This window comes from Aotus nancymaae, unplaced genomic scaffold (genome assembly GCF_030222135.1).
Source record: "Aotus nancymaae isolate 86718 unplaced genomic scaffold, 86718_ANA_hifiasm-v0.15.2.pri h1tg000006l, whole genome shotgun sequence".
Classification (NCBI taxonomy): domain Eukaryota; kingdom Metazoa; phylum Chordata; class Mammalia; order Primates; family Aotidae; genus Aotus; species Aotus nancymaae.
Genome location: NW_026988417.1, coordinates 97,162,023 through 97,185,029, shown reverse-complemented (window position 1 = coordinate 97,185,029; position 23,007 = coordinate 97,162,023). Strand labels below are relative to the sequence as shown.

At 43.0% G+C, this 23,007-nt stretch overlaps 1 protein-coding gene across 6 annotated transcripts in view; it reads right to left on the bottom strand.

The window, feature by feature from the left end:
* ENPP6 (ectonucleotide pyrophosphatase/phosphodiesterase 6) overlaps positions 1-23,007 on the bottom strand; it is a 245,630-nt gene that overhangs the window by 199,130 nt on the left and 23,493 nt on the right. For 2 of the 6 annotated variants that reach the window (XR_001110630.2, XM_012472543.3), the window contains exons 8-9: positions 20,989-21,916; positions 16,623-16,998 (exon numbers count right to left, since the gene is read on the bottom strand). The gene's annotated coding sequence lies outside the window, so the exon portion shown is untranslated. The other 4 variants (XR_001110632.1, XR_001110633.1, XM_064369863.1 and 1 more) reach the window with 3 other exon arrangements.

Below are 23,007 nucleotides of genomic sequence, written 5' to 3'. Positions count from 1 at the left end.
ATCATACTTATATGACAAGATGTCCATGTTATTCTGATCATGCCTTTTTAGTTTCTGTACTTTCTGATATTTTGACTTCTAGGGCCTTGTTGATCTTGAAGAGACTCTCCCTCCCAGGGCCAGTCAGTTCCTAGTGGCAGGAAGGGACTCACCTGCAAGTGTGCCTTTCGTATGCAAGCCACCAATCCAAAGCCCATGCTCCCAGTGACGCCCTTTATCTAGCTCTCACTTGCAGAGCCATTATCCCCCTGCCCTAATCACCCCAGAGCCAGATATTAAACAACCAGAAACAGCCACGATGCCCGAGAGCCCAGTGAAATTATTTAAAATAGGCAATACTACGCCTGCTTACCTGTCCACCTTTCCTCCTCACAACCCATAATAAAGTCTCTTGCCCATGTCTTCTTCTCATTCTGGCTGCCTCCTGACTGATCCTGGCGCTTCTCCACGTGGCCCTGCATGGCGTGGTGTGACCTCTCCTCTTGAACCATCTGTTAACACACTCTCTAGGCAATGGCAGTCATCTCCTGACCCATTTCTCTCACCATACCTGAATAATAATAAAACCTAGTGTCTGCCTAATTGGGCTGCTATAAATAACAAAATACTATAGACTGAGTGACTTAAACAGTAAATATCTATTTTTCACACTTCTGGAGGGCTCAGTGTTTGGTGAGAGCCCGCTTCCTGGCTCATGGGCAGTCAGCTTTTCTCTGTGGCTGAAAGAAGCCAAAGCACTCTCTGGGTTCTCCTTTATAAAGGCACTAATTCATTCATGGGGCCTCCCCCTGGGACATAGGTGGAGCTCCAAAGAATAGCCTCATCTCCGAACGCCATCACGTTGGGAGTTAGGATTGGGATACCTGCGCTTAAAGGTGACACATACATTCAGTCCACAACACTCATGATTTAAAAACACATGCCCCAATCTCTGGAACCTGTAAATGTTACCTTGTATGGCAAAAGGGACTTTGCAGGTATGAAGAAGACATGAATCTTGAGATGGGAGATTATCCTGGGTTAGCCAGGCGGGCCTGGTGTGATCACAAGGATCTTTAGAAGGGGGAGGCAGGAGATCAGCATGAGTAGCAGAGGAGGGTGAGGCCACGAACCAAGGAATGCTGATGGCTTCTAGAAGCTGGAAGAGGTGAGGAATGAATTCTCCCCTGGAGCCTTCAGAAGGAATCCAACCTGCCAACACCCTGCCTTGTAAGGCCTATTTCCGACACTCTGACCTCCAGAACTGTAAGATAGTAAATGTGTGTTGTTTTGAGCCACTAAATGTGTGGTCATTTCTTACAGCAACAATAGAAAACTAATATAAGTTTCAACAAATTATGATTATTTTCACTATCAAGTACAATAATATTCAGAATGTGCAATACTTTTGAAAAGTTAAAGTGTCATGTGAAGATTATTATCACCGAAGTTATCTGTTCTGCCTGCATTTAATTCAAGTCCACTGCTTCCAAACTTCGTATTTCAATATTTTATTATTGTATCCATAAATAGCAAAGCTATAATTGCATTTTTTTTTACCATTTCCAAGAAGACATATGTCTTAAGGGACAGTTGACTAGAGTCCTTGCCCCATAGGATGTAGACCACTGGCCTCCTATCACTTATGGTTCTGTGTCACATAAGAGACCCCAACTACTTGATCTTGACTCCTGATTGAAGAATGAATACAGTAATAAGAAGAGAAAGGAAAATTAGGTACCAAAATAGTCAGTGGCAGAGATGGCAAGGAGTCTCCTAATATCTACTTTCCCCATAGTCTATAAAGATTTTTACCTGGGCACATGGCCACTCAAATATGGACTACATTTCTCAGACTGCCTTCCATGTCGGTGTGGTCACTTGACTAAGTTCTGGCCAATAAAATGGAAAGAGAATGGACAAATGCAACTTCAAGGAAATGTCCTTAAAGGGAAATGCTGTGTCCTGCTCCAGGTCTTAGCTTATTCCTGCTGGCGGGATTGCTGATGTGATAGTTGACTCCACCCACAACTTGGAATTCAAATGTCAAAGATGGCAAAGCAACAAAATGGAAGGATTTGGTTCCTGAAAATTGTGGAGTCCACATACTAACAGTTCTGAATTGTCCATGGTTATGTGAAAATAAACACTTGTCTTGCCTGAGTAGCTGTTTTTACTCATTTGGTGGTGAGAAAGAACCAGTCATTTGCAATCAAACTGAACTCTTACTATTACAAGACTTAGTACAGGAGTTCCCATGCAGGATAATTACTATTACAGATCTCTAATAAAATAGAACTCCTGGAGAAAATATATAACATCTTTATCAAAAAGAGAGAAAGAGCATAAAAGAAATTTAATTATTTCATAAATAAAAGCATGGTTTTCAAATGTTAAGATGAGGATACATAATTTGAAGTCAATTACAAAATTGAGACCTATATTAGTAGCCAGAAAATTCAAGTGGATAAGAATACATAACCTAGAGGAAAAATTCAGACTGAGGAATACTGAGAAAAAGCCTTGGGGATAGATCCAGGAGAGAAATATGTGATTACAGACCTACACTGTCTTCTGTGAAACCACCAAAGCCAGAAGAGTTTTGGAATTTAGAATTTTTTCCAATTTTTAGAAATTATATTGCATGTTGTCCGGGTGTGGTGGCTCATGCCTGTAATCCTAGCACTTTGGGAGGCCGAAGTGGGCAGATCATGAGGTCAGGAGATTGAGACCATCCTGGCTAACATGGTGAAACCCTGTCTCTACTAAAAATACAAAAATTAGCCAGGCATGGTGGCACGCTCCTGTCTTCCCAGCTACTAGGGAGGCTGAGGCAAGAGAATTGCTTGAACCCAGGAGGCAGAAGTTGCAGTGAGCTAAGATGGTGCCATTGCACTCTAGCCTGGGTGACAGAGTGGGACTCCGTCTCAAAAAAAAAAAAAAAAAGAAATTATATTGCATGTTATATATATTACATACTGCGTATACTATATAACATCCCAAGGAGGATATAGGATAGATTCTGAAACCAAACATTTTAGTTTTTCAGCAGCAAAACATATAGTTACACTAATACTTTTCATGGCTAAAAATAGCTTCACATCAGTTCAGGTTATGTTTTTCCACCAAATATGTTTGTAAGAAATGTATTTTTTAAAAAATAATAGCAAAATAAAAAAAAAAACTTGAGATAGTGGATTGCGAGCCTGTATTAGGATTTCCAGCAGAAGAAAAAGGATGCACATAGAGGAAAGGTAATGATGAAAGAACTAAGGGGAAATTATATCCATTTGAAGAAAAGTTCATTTGAAAGAGTTTAATACATTTCATGCTGGAGTGATCATATGCTAAATCACACCCCGTTTTTAAAAATTCTGAATTCCAAGGACAAGCTTTTTTTAAAAAAAAACTTCTTGACCTTTAGAACAAGTTGGATACAAAGGGAAAAATTAGCTGACATTTGACTTCTTTTCTGCAATTCTAAGAATCAGAAGGAATACTAGGAAACAGAATACTGAAAGAAAAGGACTACAGTCTTAAGAATCTTATATGTAGCAAAGTTATTCTCTGTTACAGCAAAAGAAAGGTATTTGCAGATATGCAAGGATTCAGAGACTACAGCACGTAGACATAGAACCTAGGGATGTCACTGGGAAATGACTTGACTAAATAAATCAATCTACCAAGACATCCACTTATGAACAGGATGAAGTAACAGGACCCAGATTTACCCATTCCCTGAAACCACTAAAAAAAAAAAACTGGACAAAATATATATGACAACGGTTTTCAGATATTTAATATTAAGCATCACAGGCTAGTGCTCCCTGAGAGAGTTGAGTCACATGATTGACCCAGGTTAGTGCCAGGAGAGAGTATCCAAGACATAACATAGCGAGGGGAATAAGCAGTCTCCATGAATTAAGCAGACAGCTTGGGAGTTGGAGGAGACCAAGACAGAGTTGGCAGGGTAGAGTACTAGACAGGAGAGAGTTACACAAAGAACACCAAAGACCTGCAGAGGGTCATCCTAGAGACTTCAGCCTAATACTGATCAGAACGTGCCTATGAGGAACTATCAGGGCTGAAAAGGAACTGCCTAAAAGGAACAAAGGGAACCAGGAGCCAGAATAGTTTGTATTCCAACTAACCAATGTTAGAAAACCTCATAATTCATAGAGAATTTAAAAGGTTTAGCTTTCATACTGGAGAAGAATTAGCCCTGGATTAAAAGGTGTTCTGTTCTCCCTAAAAAAGATTAAATCAGACTGAAAACAATCAAACTATTTCTAAGCAACTTAATTGCATCCAAGAACAAAATGCAAGAATATCTATAAGAACATGAATCTCTCCAGGATCCAACGAGAAAAATTCACGATGTCTGGCACCCAACAAAAAATCACCAGATATCCAAAGGAACAAGAAAATATCACTCATACTGAGGAGAAAAGCCAATTAAGAGAACTAGACAGAGATTATAGTTATAACTATATTCCATATGTTTAAGAAAACAGAAGAAATATTGAACATATTAAGGAGAGAAAAAATATTTTTAAAAATGTAATTTAAACTTTTTAGAATCTATAATTTCTAAAATAAAAATATATTAAATAGGATTAATCACAGTTTAGACATTGAAGAAGAAAAGATTAGTAAACTTAGAGAAAAGCAATATAAACTGCAAATAAACACAGAGAGAAAAATGGCTGACAATAAAAATGAACAGAGCATCAGTGAGTTGTGGGACATCTTTAAGTAGTTTCATATATGTTCAATTAATGTCTATAAAGGATCAAAAAAGGACAGACAATATATTTGAAAAATTAATAGCCAAAACCTTTCAAACTTGATGAAAACTATGAAACTACAGATCCAAGAAGCTCAATAAACCCCAAGCACAAGAAATGTGAAGAAAACTACAAGTCACCTCATATTCAAAATTGTTAAAAGCAATGATAAACCGAAAACCTTAAATGCATCCTGGGGAAAAAAGACACCTTACATACAGAGGAATAAATATAAGAATAAATCAGACACCTTGTCAGAAAAAGTGCAAGCAGAAGATAGTGGGGCAACATCTTAAAAGCACTAAAAAAAAGAAATCTGTCAACCTTCAATTTTATAGTCAGCTAAAATATCCTACAAAAAACAAAGGTGAAATAAAAATGTTTTCAGATATACAAAAGCTAAAAGTATCATCTCCAGCAGAGCTGTACTATAAGGAAAGTTACAGGATTTTTTTAAGGAAGAAACAAAAAGAAGAAAATCTGGATCTGTTCAAAGAAATAAAATAAACCAGAAACAGTAACTGTGTGGTTAAATATAATATTGTTTCTTATTTTTAAAGACTCCTTAAGAGAGGATTATTTATTATTATAACTAGTAGCAATATATTGTGGGGTCTAAGCCATATATAAAAGTAAAATGTATGACAACATTAGAACAAAATCAGGGAAGTGGGAAATGGGAGTATACTGATATAAGATTTTTATATTATTTATGAAGTAGTATAACATTATTTTTAATTAGACTGTGATTGGTGAAAGATGTAAATTATAAACCTTAGAGAAACACTAAAAGGACTGAAAAGAAAAAAGTAACAAAAGCAAATGAAATATATAGAAAACAATTGAATATGTGGTAGATTTAAAGCCAATAATATAAACAATAAAATTGAATGTCAAGAGCTAAATACCACCATTAAAGGTCAGAGATTGTCAGACTGAATAAAAGAGCAGACCCAACTATGCTGCCTATAAGACTTTAAATATAAAGAAACAAGTAGGTGAAAAGAAAATACATGGAAAATTATATAACATGATAATACTAATCAAAAGAAAACTGGAATGACTATTTTATTATTACACAAGGCAAATTTCAGAGCAAAGATTATTACTAGATACAAAGAGGATTATTTTACACTGTTTAAGAGGTCAACTAATCAAGAGGTAACAACAACCCTAGACATTTATGCATCTAACATCAGAACTTCAAAATACATTAAACAAAATGGAGAAAAGAGCAAAGAGAAACAAATTCAAAAGTATTGTCAGAGATGTCTACAACTCTCTTCAACAATTGATAGAAGAACTAGAAATAAAATCCATAAAGATATAGAAGATTAAAATGACAATATCAACCAATTGAACCTAACTGACATTTTTGGAACACTTCACCCAGCAACAACAGAATACATATCCTTTCCAAGTAAACACTGTACCAAGATAGGTCATATTCTGGAACATAAAATAAATCTCAATAAATTTAAAAGTATTAATGTCATACAAGTAAGTTCATTGAACTGAATGGAATGTAATTGAATAAGAGGTATTAGAAATATGTCTAGAAAATCTTTAACAGAAACTAAATAACATACTACTAAATAACCTAGGTTCAAGGAAGAAATCAGAAGGGAAGTTAGGACTATTTTAAACAGTATTTCAAACTGAATTAAAATGAAAAGCTAATATATTAAAATGTGCTGGATGCTGCAAAAGCAGTACTTAGAGGGAAACGTATAGCACTTAATGTCTATTATAGAATAGAAGAAGGACCTCAAATCAAGAACTTCACTATCTACCTTAAAAAACTAAACAAACAAAAAGTAAATGAAACCCAAAGCAGAAGAAAGGAAACAATAAAGGTCAGAGTAGAAATCAATGAAATAGAAAAAGAAAAACAATAGAGAAAATCAATAAAACCAATATCTGCTTCTTTAAAAAGATGAAATTGATAAATCTCTAGCTAGAATGATCAGGAATAAAAGAAAAAAATACAAATTACTGATACTAAAAATGATAATTAGTTCACTACAGAGTCTACCAATATTAAAAAGGCAATTCAGAAATATTATAAACAACTTTGTGCCAATATATTCAACAATTTACATAAAGTTTTAAAATTTCTTGAAAGACACAAATTACCAGAGATCATTCAATAAGTAATAGATAACATTAATAGCCTCTTCTCTAGTAAGTGAATCTGTAATTTAAAAGTTTGTCATAAAGAAAGATCCAGGTCCATAAGGTTTCATGGCTTTAGTGGTGAATTCTATCAAATATTTAGGAAAATAAGAATACCAATTTTATCCAAGCTTTTCCAAAAATTTACAGAGAATTAAATACTTTCCAGCTTAATTTCTGAGGCCAGCATTACTTTGATGCTAAAACCAGAAAAGGATATTGCAAGAACACTATAAATATCTCCCATAAGGATTTGTTAAAATCCTTAATAAATTTTAGCAAATCTAACACAACAATTTATGAAAATGATAATACATTTTGTCCAAGTGTGGTTCATCCTAAGTTAGTTTAATAACTTCGGATAAGTTGGTTTAACACACTTAAAATGTTGTTTTAACTTTCAAAAGTCAATCAGTGTAATTCATCATATAAACAGAGTTAAAAAGAAAATATATATGATTATTCAATAAGCAGAGAAAAAGCATTTGACAAAATCCAACATCTATTCCTGGTTTAAAAAAATACCCTCAGCAAATTAGGAATAAAAGAGAAATTTCTCCATTTTATTGCAGACATCTTTGAATAACCTACAGCTCACATTTACTTAATGATTAACAACTGAATGTCTTCCATCTAAGATCAGGAAAAGGAAAAGGTGACCACACTCACCATGTTTATGCAACATTGTACTAGAGGTCCTGGCCAGTGCAATAAAGCAAGAAAAGGAAATGAAAGGCATACAGATTAGAATGGAAGAAATAAAATTGTCTTTACTCATAGACAACATAATCATCTATGTTGAAAATCTTAAGGAAGCTACCAAAAAACCCACTATAGTGAATAAGTAAATTTAACAAAGTTGCAGGATAAGAAAGCAATATACAAAACAAATTGTATTTTTATATACTAGCAATGAACTATCTGTAATTGAGGTTTTAAAATACCATTAAACAGCATCCAAAAATATGAAATACTGAGGGGGGAAATCTGACAAAGGTCATGCAAGGCCTGTACCTGAAAACTACAGAACATTTCTGAAGGAAATTTAAAGACATGTAAATAAATGAAGGGCTATATCATGTTTTTAGATCAACATCCCGATTACATGTTTCTCCATACTGATCTATACATTAATACAATTTCAATTAAAATTGCAGCAGGCTTTTTTATACAAAATTGACAAGCTGATGCTAAAATTTACATGGAAATACAAAGGACTTCAAATATAATAGCTACTTTGAAAAAGTATAAAGTTGATGGACTACTTTACTTAATATTGAGATTTGTTTAAAATCTACCATCATGAAGAACATGTGGTATTGGCATAAAGATAGAAAAATAGATCCATGGAATAAAATAGAAAGTCCATAAATAGACTCACATATGGTCAGCTGATCTTTAACAAGGGTGCCAAAGCAACTGACTGAGGAGAGGGAAATCTTTTTAGTGAATGGTAGTGGGCAAATTAGCCACATGCAAAAAAAAAATGAATCTTGATGTTTACTCATTCCATACACAACAAATTAACTTGAATTGGATCACAGTGAAACTATGGGATGAAAAAGAAAACTAAAATTACAACACTTCTAGAAGACAGAAGAAAATCTTAGTGAGTTTAGGTTTATAAAAATCTCTTAACTACAACACAAAAAGCATAGACCATAAAAGAACAGAAAAGCAATCAATTAGAATTCATCAAAGTCCCCTACACACAACATGGATAAATCTCAAAATAATTATGTTGAATGAAAAAGGCAGACACAAAAAGAGTACAACTGCATGTTTCTATTATATAAAACTCTATAAAAATGAAAACCAATATAGCACAGAAAGCAGATCAGCAGTTGCTCGGGGATGGGGAGTGAATAGTGGCAAGGGAGGACATTGCAAAGGAGCACTAGGAAACTTTGGGGTTGATGGATATGTTTATTTTCTCGATTGTGATTTTTCTTTTTGCAGGTGACTATATAACATTAAATTGTAAACTACCTCATATGCTTATTTCCTTTAGAAGAGGGCAAATATAGAACCATGAAAAAAACAATAAAGCTATTTTCATTGTCTAGGGCAAAGACTGCCAAACTACAGTCCTCCAGCCAAAACCCGGCTTACCACTTGTTTTGTAAATATAGTTTTATTGGAACACAGTCATGCCTATTTGGTTACCTATTGCCTACGGTTGCCTTCACAGTACAAGACAGAGTTGGGTAGTTAAGACAGAGACTGTGTGGCCCATGAAGCCTCAAATGTTTACCTACTCTCTGGCTCTTCACAGAAAAAGGTTGCTGACCCCTAATCTAGTAAATTAGAAGAAGAATACTTTTGAATTGAAATACCTCGTTCAAATCCCTTCTTCATTACAATGTGACCTTGGATAAATTATTTAACCTAAGCTTCAGTTTTTTTAATCTATAAAAATGGAGATAATAGAGGTCAGAAGTTCAAGACCAGCTTGGCCAAGAGGGTGAAACCCTGTCTCTACTAAAAATACAAAAATTAAGGCCGGGCACAGTGGCTCACACCTGTAATTCCAGCACTTTGGGAGGCCAAGGCAGGTGGATCACCTGAGGTCGGGAGTTCGAGACCAGCCTGACCAACGTGGAGAAACCCCATCTCTAAAAAATACAAAGTTAGCCAGGCATGGTGGCTCACACCTGTAGTCCCAGCTACTCAGGAGGCTGAGGCAGGAGAATCGCTTGAACCTGGGAGGTGGAGGTTTCAGTGAGCTGAGATCACGCCATTGCACTCCAGCTTGGGCAACAAGAGCAAAACACCCACTTTCATATGTTCATACAGGTTAAATGAAGTAAAACACTGAAAATGTTCTGAACTTTAACTGGCAATATAGAAATTACTAAAGAAAAAGCTATGATTATTTAGAAGTGAACATTTCTGAGTTGTCTTGGGGAAAGTCCACGACACTTAGCATGAATGGAACTTGCAGGACTGGATGTTGCTATGGGTGACTGAGTAAATGAGTGAGAGGTGAGTGACTGTGAAGGCCAGGACATTACTATGCACCACTGCAGACTTTATAAACACTGCACACTTGGGCTACAGTATATTTACTTTAAACATTCTTTCTTCAATAATACATTAACCTTACCTTACTGTGACTTTTTTACTTTATAATATTTTAAATTTTTTAAAAACTTTCTTGCCTCTTTGGTAATAAAACTTAGCTTAAAACACAACCATGTTATACAGCTATACAATGTTTTTTCTTTGTATTCTTATTTTATAAGCTTTTTAAATTTTTCTTTTTTCTTATTTTTTACTTTTTGAACTTTTTTGTAAAACTCAGACACAACACAGGGTCAGGGTCAGGATCATCAATATCTCTGTTTTCCACCTGCATGTCTCATCCAGCTGGAAGATCTTCAGGGCAGTAATACCCATAGAGCTGTCATCTCCTATGACAGCACTGCCTCCTTCTAGATACCTCCTGAAGAACCTGCCTGAGGCTGGTTTATAGCAAACTTTTAAAAATATAAGTACGAGGAGCACACTCTAAAATAATGATAAAAAGTATAATATTATGTACATAATCCAGGTATATCATTATCCACTATCATTATCAACTATCATATACTATACATAATTGTATGTGCTATACTTTCAGATGATGGCAGCTCAGTGGGTTTGTTTACATGAACATCACCATGAACACATGAATAACGTGTTGCACTATGACATTACAATAGCCCCAATATCACTAGGCAATAAGAATTTTTAAGCTCCATTAAAATCTTATGGGGCCCGGCGTGGTGGCTCATGCCTGTAATCCCAGCACTTTGGGAGGCTGAGGCAGGTGGATCACTTGAGGTCAGGAGTTTGAGACCAGCCTGGCCAACATGGTGAAATTCCGTCCTACTAAAAATACAAAAATTAGCCAGGCATGGTGTCATATGTCTGTAATCCCAGCTACTCGAGAGGCTGAAGTGGGAGAATCACTTGAACCCAGGAGGCAGAGGTGGCAGTGAGCAGAGATCATGTCACTGCACTCCAGCCTGGGCAACAGAGCAAGACTATCTCAAAAAATAAAAATAAAAATCTTATGGGACCACTGTCATATATGCGGTGTGTCACTCGCCAAAATGCCCTCATGCAGTATGTGACTATTAGATGCTGTATTCTCCCAATAAAGTAAGCTAGAGAAAAGAAAATGTTATTAAGAAAATCAAGAAAATCATAAGGGAAGATGGGCAAATAGGAACAGCTCTGGAGTGCAGTTCCCAGCGAGAACAATGCAGAGGGTGAGTGATCACCACATTTCCAAATGAGTTATTACTGCCCACAGACTAGGAGATTCCTGGGCTGAAAAGTGCCATGAGTCTCCAGCATGGCAGCCGGAGCAGTGGGTGTCCACGCAAAAACTCACAGAAATCTGGGAGGTCATTTCAACTGACGCTTGGAATGCCTTGGAGACAGAGCTGCCCATTCAACTGAAAAAAAGGGGGCTGAAACAGGGAGTCAGGTGATCTGGCTCGGCAGGTCCCACCCCTACAAAGACCAGCAATCTGAAACACTCTGGATTAAGAGTTTCGCAGCAAGCACAGCTGGACCTGGGACAGTCCAGTTCTGTTGGGAGAAGGGCGTCCACCATTACTGAGGCAGTCCGCCACTACCGAGGCAATCCACCATTACCGAGGCATTCCGCCATTACTGAGGCAGTCTGCCACTACCGAGGCAATCCACCATTACCGAGGCATTCCGCCATTACTGAGGCAGACTGCCATTACTGAAGCAGTTCTAACTATACCCCTATAAACAAAACTTCAAGGAAGTTCATGCAGCAGCTGGGCAGAGCCCATGGCAGCTCAGCAATGCCTCTGCTGGCAGACTAAGACTAAGCTACCTCCTTGCTGGGCAGGGCAGCTCTGAAAAAAGGCAGCAGCACATTTATATGTTCCATAAAAAGGAACTTATAAATAAATCCCCATCTTCCCAAGATAGAGCACCTGGGAAAAAAGGCGATCATGAGTTCCACCACAGCAGACTTAAACGTACCTGCCCAGCAGCTCTGAACAGAACAATGGAGCTCACAGCTCAGCACTTGAGCTCCTATAGGGGACAGACTGTCTCCTCAAGCAACTCCCTGACCCCCATATATCCAAAGAGTCACCTCATAAAGGAGAACTCAGGCTGACATCTGGTGGGGATCCTTCTGGGACAAAGACAGCAGAAGAAGAAACTGGCAGCAACCCTTACTGTTCTGCAGCCGCTGCAGGTGATCCCCAGGCAAGCAGGCTCTGGAATGGACCTCCAGCAGTCCTACAGCAGAGGGGCCTGACTGTTAGAAGGAAAACTAAAAAACAGAAAGAAATAACTTCATCATCAACAAAAATGATGTCCACTCAGAGACCCCATCTGAAAGTCACCAACTACAAAGACCACAGGTAGATAAATCCACAAAGATGGGAAGAAGCCAGCACAAAAATGATGAAGACACCCAAAACCAGAATGCCTCTCCTCCTCCGAGGGATCACAGCTCCTCACCAGCAAGGGAACAAAGCTGGATGGAGAATGAGTCTGATGAATTGACAGAAACAGGCTTCAGAAGGTGGGTAATAACAAACTTCTCTGAGCTGAAAGAACATGTCCTAACCCAATGCAAAGAAACTAAAAACCTTGAAAAAAGGTTTGACAAAATGCTAACAAGAATACACAGCTTAGAGAAGAATATAAATGACTTAATGGAGCTGGAAAATACAACACGAGAACTTCGCGAAGCATACACAAGTTTCAGTAGCCAAATCGACCAAGCAGAAGAAAGAAGGTCAACTCAATGAAATAAAATGAGAAGGCAAGATTAGAGAAAAAAGAGTGAAAAGAAATGAACAAAGCCTCCAAGAAATATAGGATTATGTGAAAAGACCTAATCTACGTTTGATAGGTGCTCCTGAATGTGACGGAGAGAATGAATCCACGCTGGTACACAATCCACACGATATGCTGCTGTGGTGTTTTCAGGGTGTTGTCTTGGTTTTTATCTATTCACTTGTTTGGAGTTGTGGTACCTCTGGTCGCAGAGGTGGAAGACATATAGCCCTTATTGAAGGCTGGGCAAGGCCCTTCCTGTGGTTTATTTTTTATGGACTTTTACTCCCCTCACCTCCTCATAGGTAACCATTGGAATGTGTTTATGTATTTTCATTTGTGCCAATTCCTTAAAAATACAGTGGCTTTATGTGTGTATTTTTAATTTACCTAATGAGTGTTGCACCACGCATCTCTTGCTGTTTCTTACCCTTTTCACTCAGCACAGAAATGTTCAGATCCACCCATGCTGCTGTGTGCACAGGAGGCCCGTAGTTTCTAAGCCCTTCTTTGGTGCAGCCACACCTGCACCTATCTGTTCTCCCTATTTTGAATTTTTAAGGTACAGCTAACAGTCACTTGCCTAGTTAACCAATCCTGTTTCCAGGGATTGGAAAAAGAGGAGGTACTGCATCTCCATAGCCCTGAGCCCTGGGAGGAAAGGGAGAGGTCAAGGAGGGGTCAGCCCAGCCAGGCCAACTCTGTCACCACGAGTCCCCTTGGGCAGCGGCTCAGCCCGGCTCTGCTTTCTCACTTGCAGCAGAGTCAACAATCGCTGCCCCCTAACCTCAGGGCTGATATGATGCTTCCAGGAAATGATAGGAGAGGAAATGGCTGTGAATGATAGACACGGCCACCCGTGGGCCAGCAGCCTCTCCCAGTCCCCTCCCCAGCTGCCCTGCAGCCACCCTGGGTGCTGGAAACAAAGTGTGTCATCCCTAGCCGCAAGGAGGCACTCACTCTCAGGGTCATGCAATGACTTGTTACGTCCTGGGTACACCTCTGCCTCCCTATTCACACTGCCCTGCTCCCCATTCAGGGGCTGTGACCCTCCTGGCAGCTGTAGGGAGGTACACCATCCCCTCAGGCACAGAACCCACTCCAGCTTCCCCTGGATCTTTGCCAGTGTCACCCTGTCCCTTCCTCATAAACCCCTACCACCATTTCTATTCATGAGATAACGTTCTAGCCCGGTGTGGGTTAGAATGTTAGTACTGAAAAAAAAAGGGGGGGGCGGGGTTGGGATAGCTATTATTATTTAGAAGTGAACATTTCTCAGTTGCTTTGGGCAAAGTGGATGACACTTACCATGAGTGGGGCTTGCAGACTGGAGTGGCTCTGGGTGACTCAGTGAGTGGTGAGTGACTGTGAAGGCCAGCACACTACTGTGCACCACTGCAGACTTCATCAGCACTGCACACTTGGGCTGCACTACATTTACTTAAATACCCTTCCCCGGCTCCCACACTGGGGATATTCCAGAGAGACTCGTGGCCGGCTTTTAGGGTCACCCCAGCATGCGGTGTGGCTCAGCCCATATCCCCTCAACGATAGCAGCAGCAGCGGTGGCAACAAGCAGTGAGAACATGAACTCCAGGTTTAAGCCAAAAGACATCAAGAAGGCACACAGCCTAGGTGTGCACCGGCTTCCCAGCTCCCTCCGGCAAAGACCCCCAGGGGCAGTGCGCCAGGCCTCTCTGCTGCGGGAAGAAGGGCCTGAACCAGACTACCCAGCGCTGGCTGAACGCTCCTGCGGACAGGCATTGTCCTGGCATCTGTGCTCCCCGGGCCCAGGGATGCTTCTAGTCGGCCTCACTGCCCAGGATTACTGATTTCCTTCAGGGCCTGTTTTTCCTAGGAGCCTGTGAGCTTCTGCAAAACTGCCACGAATCATGTTCTTCCAGTGCTTAAAAACCTTCAGAGTCTCCCCTGCCCTCAGGACAAAGTCCAGTGTTCCTCGTTATAGCACCAAAGGCGCTTCCTTTGAAACGGAGGCTTTCCTTTCCTTGCAGCTTCAGCCCTTCAGTCCCTGTTCTTGCTCTGTGCTGTGTCCAGTCATGTTGTTGAGGTTTCTGAAAGGAACCACACTCTCTCTTGCCTCAGGACTTTCCCCCATGCCTTTTCTTCAGCTCCAAACATGCTTTTCCACCCCTTGGGTAATTCTGACTTGTCCCTCTGGTGTTGGAAGTCCCTCACTGTTCATAGGAAGCCTTTCCGGCTTACCAGCCACAGACAAGGTGCACTACCCAGGTGAGCACGTGCAGTGTGCACCTGCATGTCCTTGTGCAGCATGGCCCCCACCTGGCTACACCACAAGCCTTGGGACAATGTGTCCCCTAAAAACTCATATCTTGAAGTCCTGTCCCCCAGGGCATGGGCTTCTTTGGACATAGAGTCAATATAGAGCAAATCAGGCTAAAATTGGATAAGAGTGGCCTCTTATCCAAAAACTTGGTGTCCTTCTAAAAGTGGTGAATGTGGAGAAAGACAGGGAGAAGGCTGGGTGAGAATGAAGGCAGAGACTAAGGTGAGCTTCTACAAGCTAAGAACCCCAGAGATCACCAGCAAACCACAGCTGGGAGAAACACACAGCTGTCAGAAGGAACCAACCTGCTGGCCACCCCACCTGGGATCTCCAGCCTACAGAACTCTGAGACAATCAAATACTGTGATTTCAGCTGCCCCATCAGTCTTTGCCACCCTAGAAAACTAATACAGGCAGCAATCATGTCTTTACTTCTTTACTTTTTTCCACTTCATCTACAGAGCTTACCACAGCAATTGGAACAAAATTGGAGGTCTGTGCATATAACAATTGTACTCTGGAGAACAAGGAGGAGATGTGATTCCTGCAAGTGAGGCTCTCATGCAATGAGGGCACAGAGCAGGAATGAGATAACTCAAAGTGTGTATCATGCCAGGTTAGACACACGGACAGTCAGGCCACTGTGAGTGCACGTCCCTGTAAACCAAAGAGAAAGTTCTAAGCCCTCCCAACCATCTGAATGGATGGCCTCTCAGCCAAGGCATTCCAAAATTAACCTGTGAAACCAGTTCAGGTCATGAGGGGAAGGGGAGCCAGACATGCCTTATGATACCCTCCTCCCTTTTGGAGTTACTGATAGAACAGCCTCTTTGAGTCAGAGAAGAAACATCTGCAACCTTTTCTCTATGAAGCCTGCTACTTGGAGGCTTCATCTGTATGATAAAACTGTGATCTCAACAACCCCTTACTGTAACCCAGACATCCCTTTCTATTGATTCCAGGTCTTTAGATAAGAACTCAATCAACTGCCAATCAGGGAATCTTTGAATCCAACTATGAAGCCCCCACTTCCAGTTGTCCCAACTTTCCAGACCAAAACAATGTACATTTCACATGTATTGATTGATGTCTTATGTCTCCCTAAAATGTATAAAACCAAGTTGTAGGCCCACCACCTTGGGCACATGTGGCCAGGACCTCCTGAGGCTGTGTTGTGAGCATGTCCTTAACCCTGGCAAAATACACTCCTAGATTAACTGAGACTTGTCTCAGATACTCTTTGGGTTTACACCCCTTACTCAGATGAAGGCAGGCAATGTCTGGCAGCAATCCCAGGAATCTGCCAAAGCCCGTATCTTCAAGTACGAGCTGGTCAAGCAGAAAAGAGAATTGGAAGACACAGAGGAAACAAAACCCAGTGGACTATTTGTGGACACTTGAGTAATCTGCAGAGAGAGACACTGGGACCAGTTGTGAGAGATCTGGTATAACCTGCCAAGTCTGGGAACCAATGAATGAACTTACTGGGGGGAGGAGGAGTCCTAGAAACTTTTCTCAGGCAAACTGAGGATACATTACAGGGGGTTATGACTCACCACCAGCATGCTCCCTGCTCTTCGTGGAGGGAAATCTTTCTTTGTGAGCCCCCAACCTCCAGGGCAGGCAGTTCCTGGGCTGAGCCTCACTGATGAAGCCTTTATGTGCCATGTAGGAACAGCCCACACACCAACTCTTGTTTTGTCATTTTAATGGGCATCCTATTTCCTCAGCAGATGTGCTGCACGATGTTTTTAAGCCCAGACCATCTTCACCATCCTAGAATCTGTCTCTGATTCTTGGAAGTTGGGGAAAACCACATGTTTTTCATCATTCCTCAAAACTACTAGCTGGCAGCAGCAGTTCTGTGACGCTGGGGAAGAAGCTGATGACATCTGTGCCTTGTTTCTGTTCTTATTCACATTTCTCTGTTCTCTGAAAGCAAAATAACACAAAGCTATAAAGACCAGCAGGGAGATGGTCTTTAGCATCAGGGAGATGGTTTTTATCCATCATAGCACAGACAGGATTCCAAAGGATGGAGGCTGCCCCAGATAAAACCCCTCCCCAAAGTGGGCAGGGAACAGAGCAAAGCCTCCAACATCCCAGGCGGTTCCCTCTGCAGCACGAGACACACTATGGGGTTTCTGCAAAGAAAAACATTGATTTGGGTCCAGTCTTCTTGGTCTCATTATTTTTATGACCTCTCAGAGGATGTGTGGTTGTCCTGAATGCTATGCTCAGGACAGGAAGGGAAGGCAGAGGCTAACATAACTCGCTCGATCTGCAGGACAGAAGAGGAGCACAGGCTAAAGGCCCATCCACCTCTGCACCCATCAGGGGCTTCTGCATCCTGAGACACCCTTCCTGAATCGCCACTTGGCCCAGGCTGGCACCGAGCCCCATGGACACCAATTAGAGATGGACGTGGTCTCTACACTTCACACACTTCCGCTGTTTATAGTACTCACTTGCCACCGCAGACCCCAAATGCCAGAGAACTCATTTGCTGACCTTTAGCTGATGACAGGGGCTGGAGATGACATTTGCATTAGCCCTGCACACACCTCAGTGGGTCAACCTTCTGTGGTCAGGTGCTTCCAAGGCACAGCAGGACAGTCCTGGTGGCTCACTGCAATGCAGGGCCAACACTCGTGTGGGGAGAACTAGAACCCGACAGCTTGGAATTTCCCTGCTGTTCTGGGTGGGCTTTGATGGGCTTTGCTCTGACTTCCTCTCTTGGACCTCTGGGCAGTGTGGCTATGATGCAATAGAAATCAAGCATCCTGTTTCACTCCAGCAGAGGCTGCATTGCAGCAATGGGAGGTGTTTGCACCATACCCAGAGGGGCACTTCCGGGTTGCGAAGGCCCGTAGATCGTGTGCGAGCCAGCCCATCGGGCCCAGGAGTCTGCTGCACTGCAGAAGCTGCTGAAGTGTCACCCACCTCCCAGGACACCTGTGGGAATGTGGGGATTCCACAAATTATGTATTCTAAGCCCCAGGATATTCAAAAGGAAGGGAGAGGGAGAGAATCGATGCTCTATTACTTCAGTTTGTAGGAGAGTGTGTGAGAGCAGAGTGTTGAGACAGACTTTCAACTTCAATGTAAGGAATATCTATCAAGCACCTACTGTGTGCTGGGGGCTGTGCGGGACATCTAGAGAACAATTAGCAGCAGCCTCTCAAGGTGTGTAGGGGTGTGTGTGTGTGTGTGTGTTAGTGGCAGGTATATAACACAAGTTCAGAAGGGAGTGGCGTCATTGCATTAAGGAGAGGAAGCCACCACCACTGGACCTAGAGTTCTGAGGTCTGGGTTTGAGTCCCGGCTCTACTTTTCAGCTGTTTCCTTGAGTGTGCTCACCTGTAGAACAGTGATGACAGCTCTTCCAAACAGCACGGGTTTGGGAAGGTTACAGAGGGAAAAGGGATAGAAAAGCATGCTGGGAAAAGAAACGCGGCTCCACAGCAAGAGTGGGCCCTCGTGTAAATTGTGAGCTTTGGGTGATAATGATGCATCAACATACGCGCCTCACTTGTATGGATCGGACCCCTCGGTGCCAGACGTCCATAGTGGGGGGCTGTGTGTGGGAGCAGGGGGGATCTCCCTGGACTTTCTGCTCAATTTTGCTCTAAGCCAAAAAATGGCTTTTTAAAAAAAGTAAATTTAAAAGAAAAAAACATAAAAATACATAAATCCATTTGATAAAATTACAACCATTAAAAAAGAAAGAAAAGGAAAATGGAAAACCATTATAGACGTGGTTTAATTGAGTTGATTTGAAAGCTTTGGTAGAAAAGCACAAAGACAATGGTGTAAGAGTTCCCAGTGAAATCACAGCTCACGAGGCGCACTTGAAGGAAATGAGCAGAGGAAGATTTAAGATGCGGTCTCTAGAAGAATGGGTTGTCATTAACCCATGGAGGAAGAACCGGGGTTAGGTCGTGAGAAGAGCTGCCTGCTCACACCATCCCCCCCTCTGTCAGTCATCCTGGGCAAGAAGCCAGCCAGGGAGACGCCGAGGCCAGGCCCTGAGTGTGCCCCCAGCCTTGCCCTGAACCTGCTCTTGCATACCTATTTCTACCTGTGCCACCGGCATAAATACAAACACAGGGCGTTCAACAACACCAGCGCATTCCCTCACCGTTCTGGAGGCTGGAAGTCTAAACTCAAACTGTGAGCTAGCCGTGCTCCCTTCAAAGCCCTGAAGGGAGGGTCCTTCCTCGGCTTCTCCCATGGCCAGTAGCCCCAGGAGGTCCTTGGCTGTTAACAGCATCGCCCTGATTCGTCTCACGTGGTCTCATTCCCTCAGTGTCTGTCTCCACGTGGCCTTCTCCTTCCTGTGTGCACCTGTGTCCAAATTTCCTTCTCCTCCCCCTCCCCCTCCTCCTCCTTCTTCCTTCTTCTCCTCCTTCTTCTTCCTCCTCTTCCTTCTTCCTTCTTCTTCATCTTCTTTTTAGAGTAAGGTTCTTGCTCTGTGGCCCAGGCTGAAGTACAATGGCACAATCATAGCTCACTGCAGCCTCAAACCCCTGGGATCCAGCAATCCTCCTGCCTCAGCCTCCTGAGTAGCTGAAATCGCAGGCATATGCCAGCCACCACACCCTGGTAATTAAATTTTTTTTTTCTAATTGTAGAGATTCAGTCTCGCTATGTTGCTAGGCTGGTCTCAAACTCCTGGCCTCAAGCAAACCTTGTGTCTTGGCCTCTCAAAATTCTAAGATTACAGGCATGAGCCACCATGCCTAGCCAAATTTTCCTTTTCTTATGAGGACACCAGTCTCTTGGATTAAGGCCCACCTTAGTGATCTCACCTTAATACGGTTACCTCTGTAAAGACTCAATTTGCAAATAGGCCACATCCATAGGTCACATCCAGATAGTTCAACACATCTTTTAGGAGGACAAAATTCAACCCATAACAGTGGCTAGGGTAGCCCATCCCCTCTCCTTGTCCCCGAGTGCCAGGCAGAGAGGAAATCCCGGGTGTAGAGTTCTGAGACCTGCATTTGTATCTCAGCTCTGTCTGACTAGGTGCGTGACTTCCAACAAGTTGTCCAAACTGTGAGCCCCAGATTCCACATCTGTAACAGGGATTATGCCTACAATGCCTTCTCCCCACTGCTGTTGTGAGGATTCCGAGAGACGGTGTTAGTGGATCGCTTTGTAAACACTAAACCTCCAGGCAAACATCTATTGTCATTTCTTCAAACAAAGGGCCCACCCAGCTCCAACCATCTGTGGCTACAAAAAAAAGGGGGCAAGTTTCCATCAATACTCTAATTCCAGCCAATTGCATGCATTCCCCGTCTGCCCACACAGGAAGTTAAACCCCTCAAAGCACCTTTCTGTTATTTCTGGGGGTTCCCCTGGGCTATGTCACACGCATTCTGGAATATGTTCCCCAGCGTCTGCTCTTCTTCCCCGCTCCTGAGAGACCAGGACTGCCTTCCCAGCTGTTGGAAGTCTCAAGATCACCACTGTTCTAGTGCCACTGGGCCCCCCAGCTCAGGCCTTGCAAAAGGGGCACACGCTCCCCACCTTCTCCTCTGTGCCTCCTCATCCCCCTCCACACCCGGCTTAAGCTGGGCTATCACCTTTAACCAGGCCTGGGTTGAAGTTTCAGGAGGGAAGCTCAAAACAGGGAACCTTGGGGCTGTTTGTGCCGCTGTTCAGTCAGGCCCCTCGGGCTTGCCTCCCTGGGGCAGGGCCTGCCCCACCAGGATGCTGTGAGCACACCTGCCCCCCGCCCACCGTGCAGGCCAGCCCTCCAGAGATTCAGTGAAAGAAGGAGCTCCTGCACCCATGGGAAGCAAACTCTGCCTCCCTATTCCTCAGTTCCTGTCCTAGGACAGGCCACTTTCTAGAAGGGCTGGCAGTGGGAATTCCCACTCCATTCAGGGAAGTCCCCATCCCATCCCTTACCCATGGGCCGCAGCATTGCTTCCTGACCCCAGTCACACAATTCCTCCGGCACACCATAGTCCAGAGGCTGCAAATCGGGCACGCAGGTCTGTTTCATTTGGGTCACGCAGTTTAAAAAAATATATTTGAGTTGTCACCAATATTCCCATTGAGATACTTTACATTTAAAAAATCAAAATTTCTGTCTTCTTTTGAAAACGACATTCAGCCTCTGGATCTGCACGTCAGCCACCACTGGAGCTCTGCAGCAGCCGCTGTAGTCGGGATGCGTGTCCCTCCAAATCTCCTCTTGAAATGTGATCCCCATTGTTGGAGGTGGGGCCTGGTGGGAGGTGTTGGGGTCATGGGGGCGGATCCTTCATGAACGTCTCGGTGCCCTCCTCAAGGAAATGAATGAGTTCTCGCTCTATTAGTTCCCAAGAGAGGCTGGTTGTTAAAAACACCCTGGCGCCTCCCAGCACGCTTGCTTCCTCTTGCCATGCGATCTGCTTACACGGCTCCCCTCGGCTTTCCACTCTGAATGGAAGCAGCTCAAGGTCCTCACTAGAAGCAGACGCCTGACCATGAACTTTCCAACCATCAGAATCGTGAACCTAAATAAACCATCTTGTGAATATACACCAGCCTCAGGTATTCCTTTATAGTAACACAAAATGGCTTAAGACACAGCTCCTTCCTCTAACTGGAGCTCACGTTCTCCAATTTGCCGATGCCCAAGGTCTCCTTTAGTCCTACGTGTCGCCTTCCTGGCCCCTGCAGCCATCTGAATCTGTGGGGACGTGCTTCTGCCGAGGGCCCCAGAGGTCCGCTCCACAGAGTGCTGGGCCAGAGCTCGCCCTGGCGCCATTCTCTCCTCCAGCGTAGTGGGGTGATTCTGTGTGTCCTTCCTGCACAATGCCGCCGGGAGCGTTCCAACTCTCAGAAACACCTGCACAAAGAAGAATACAGCCTCACAGCAACAGGAACCGGCAAGTGCTGGGAGCCCGCAGGTCACAGTAGAACTCACTCTCAATCCATGTGGGGCCAGGGATCATTCCTTCCCGCTTTGTGCCACCTCCCGTGGGCACCATAAAAAAAGTGAAGCACGTACAACTGACGTCTAGTTAGTGATCGGGACCCAGTCAAGCGGGACCAGTCTGCCCCACAGGTAAATTTCAGTTTAATCTCTTTTAGGAAGCTCCTGCTTGCAATTTTTAAGGAGTCAATTTTCTAGAAATTTCTCCATAAAATTATTTTTTAACCTTATGATTTGGGGCCCTATTAACATCAGGTCGCATGTTCTGGTGTTTCCATAGACTCCAAGGCGGAGCGTGGTAACAGATAGAGACGAAAACTTCAGAGGCAGATAGTCATAAGCTAAATGATGGTGGGAGGCCAGGGGAATTTCCGCAGCACTAGAACCTCCGCCACACTGTGGGCAGAAGAGAGAGCATGAAAGAGGCAGCACGTATTGAACTTCTATTTGCGTAGAGGCACAGGTGCACTCTCTTGTTTGACCTTGAAATGTTAAAAGAACCACAAAAAGGTATCTGCTTTGGGAAATCCCTCGTGCCCCCAGTGCTGAGAAGGGGAGGTGGACTCTGTCACAGAGCTCTGTCCCTTTAGGCCTATTGACCTCGGCATGGCTATAGGGAGACGTGCCTCTCCCTCATTCTGTTTCTAATATCCTCCCCTCCTCGCTGCCTCACCCCGCCTACCTCTCCAGCTACACAGCCAATGCCCAATGCAGCCTTGACCCATTTAACCGAAATGTTGCCAATGTTACGGGACAGCGAACGGAGAATTCTGAATTTTCTGCCTTAGAAGATACAGCTTTCAGCCAGTTGCGGTGCCTCACGCCTGTAATCCCAGCACTTTGAGAGGCCCAGGCACGTGGATCACCTAAGATCCGAAGTTTGAGACCAGCCTGGGCGACGTGGTGAAACGCTGTCTCTACTAAAAACGCAAAAATTAGCCTGGCACAGTGGCGTGTACCTGTAGTCCCAGCTACTTGGGAGGCTGAGGCAGGAGAATCGCTTG